We start from the raw sequence: 1,442 nt of genomic DNA on the forward strand, positions 1-1,442 counted from the left end.
ATGTAGTAAGAGCCATAGCGTGGTCATTCCCAGAAGGGTGCCTCCTGCTATCTGACAGGGCTGGAAAAACAAGCAGCACTTGATCAGGGGAAGGAGCTGCTGCCGTGTAGCTAGAGAAGCCATGAAAAACTCTGCTGTCTCATAGAGCTGCCTTGCACTCAAGCACAGACATTTCCCAGAGGTGAGGAGAGGCCCAGGGGACTGTGTTTTGCAATTTTGCATTGCATAAATAATCCTGGTGTAGTATGCCCCAGTGACAACACCAAACTTCAGGAGGGGAGTTCTGGCCACCTCAGGCCAGGCAGCAGCCAGTCATGACAGCCAGGGCACAGGCGGGCAGGCTTGGCACGCATGGCTCAATGCTGCCGCTCCCCATTGCTGCTGCGTGACTCACAGCAGCTCAGCCTTCTTGACAAAGGTTTTACAGAGACAAAAAGAAGCACAGCAAACAAGAAGGAGTAGAACAATAAGAACCCTTGAGAAAAGCCAATATAAAATTTTCCTGACTTTTATTAACTAAAAGGGATGGTGTGATGCGATAAAAACTGGCACTGATTTTTCTGTATGAATTCCCTGTTTCAAGCAAATATGTCGTTCTTAACAAAGCATACAAGTCTCAGTTCTTGACAAATGCCTGTGCTGGAAATGAGTGTATCATCCATAAGGATACAGAGAAAAATGGAGCCCTGTGCTTGGAGGGTGGCCAGCGAAACAGCCGGGAAAAAGGCAGTCACAGTTCTCTACACACTGACCAGGAGAAAAACTGGGGAGAAAGAGGCTGTTTTTGCCAACTGCACTCACAATTATTAGCCAGCAGCTGTAGCTGGGGAGGGGGAGAGCAGCGCATGGGGTGAATGCAAGCTCACATCCACTGAGATAACACTCAGTGCTAAGGAATGTGACACCAGCTCTGAGCCCACGCATGCACTAGCAGTGTCCTACAGTAAATGCAGTGCTGGCATCAGGTGTCCCTTCCAAGGTAGAGTGTTTCCAGGGACTGGCAGCCAGAATTGGGATCTCAGTGGGCTCCAGACCACCTTTGAGATTGCTGGCACATGCAGGGTGGGATTCCTCAGTGCCCTCTAGCTTAAGTGCCCTGTGCCAAAGCTTTATCCAAGTCACTGTGGAAAGGTGACTTGAATAATCACAGAATTGTAGGGGTTGGAAGGGACCTCTAGAGATCATCGAGACCAACCCCCCTGCCAAAGCAGGTTCCCTACACCAGGTCGCACAGGTAGGCGTCCAGGCGAGACTTGAATATCTCCAGAGAAGGAGACTCCACAACCTCCCTGGGCAGCCTGTTCCAGTGCTCCGTCACCCTCACCGTGAAGAAGTTTCTTACGCACATTCGTGCGAAACTTCCTATGCTGCAGCTTATGTCCGTTTCCCCTCGTCCTGTCTCCACGTACCACTGAAAAGAGACTGGCCTCACCACTATGGCC

The sequence above is a fragment of the Meleagris gallopavo genome, chromosome 6, assembly GCF_000146605.3.
Source record: "Meleagris gallopavo isolate NT-WF06-2002-E0010 breed Aviagen turkey brand Nicholas breeding stock chromosome 6, Turkey_5.1, whole genome shotgun sequence".
NCBI classification, from domain to species: domain Eukaryota; kingdom Metazoa; phylum Chordata; class Aves; order Galliformes; family Phasianidae; genus Meleagris; species Meleagris gallopavo.